Source organism: Malurus melanocephalus, unplaced genomic scaffold (assembly GCF_030028575.1).
Source record: "Malurus melanocephalus ecotype Western Australia unplaced genomic scaffold, MMel_1.1 scaffold_286, whole genome shotgun sequence".
Lineage (NCBI taxonomy): Eukaryota > Metazoa > Chordata > Aves > Passeriformes > Maluridae > Malurus > Malurus melanocephalus.
Window position 1 is genome coordinate 869,324 of NW_026623518.1, and position 1,090 is coordinate 870,413.

Below are 1,090 nucleotides of genomic sequence, written 5' to 3' on the forward strand. Positions count from 1 at the left end.
CTTTTGTCTCTGATAAAAGTTGACATCCACAGCCTGGGAGCTATCAAAAGAATCAGGTGAACTGAGGAAGGGTGGCAGGGTTTGATGACTTTGGGGCCCTTTTCAGCTTAAAAAAAACCCAAAATCCCAAAACCCCACATTCTAAGCAGGATTCAACTCTTCTTCCTTCTGACATCTGACTGAAAAACCTGTGTTTAGTCCATGTAACATTCGAATTGACTTTTTGAGTTGCCTACATTTCTCCTGGGAATAGAGAAAGCCTCCAAAACATGGCCTCTGAAATTCAGATTATGCCAAAGGTACAACAAAAAACCACACATGTAGCGTGCTCTTCCASTTTTGTTTTGCCACACTAGCTTTGCTGGATGGGACGAAAAGGGAAAGTCAATGACACCTCCAGACTCTTCCTTAAGCAGTGACAAAGGAAAACAYGCTGCTTTTGGCACGACATGACGCACAGCTAAATGAGGGCTGTCAGGCTGCCTGTCGCTGGGCTCTCAGCAAAGTCTGGCCTTCCATGTGGGTGCAGACCAGCATTTCACACCTGGGGTGTGATCAAGGGGGAGTTGGTCATGTTGCTTTCCATAAGCTTCCTTTCTGATGGAAATGTGGCTTATGAGACGATGCTGTGCGGCGGGATGTGTGTGCATGTCTGTGTGTCTGTCTGCCTGGTAACTCTGGAAGCCATTAGCCAAATTCAATCACATTTGACAGCAGGACTGTAGATTTAAAGATATGCAGCTCCTGTCAGCTGCCGGAAAGCAGCATTGGAGCTGGAGATTTTGTTGAAAGAAAGGCAGTGATGTTAGGTCCACCCTTGTTAGACATTAGAGAATCCACACAGGAATGATGTTTTGAATGCCCTACCTGTAGGAACAGCTTTAATGGGTTTATGCCCCATCAGACACCACAGAAATCACTGCCTGCTTCTGTTTTCTCTGTGGCATCTAAAAAGTCACAAACACATACATAAGCTTTCTTTGCTTTTTATCTCTTCTCTTCTCTTCTCTTCTCTTCTCTTCTCTTCTCTTCTCTTCTCTTCTCTTCTCTTCTCTTCTCTTCTCTTCTCTTCTCTTCTCTTCTCTTCTCT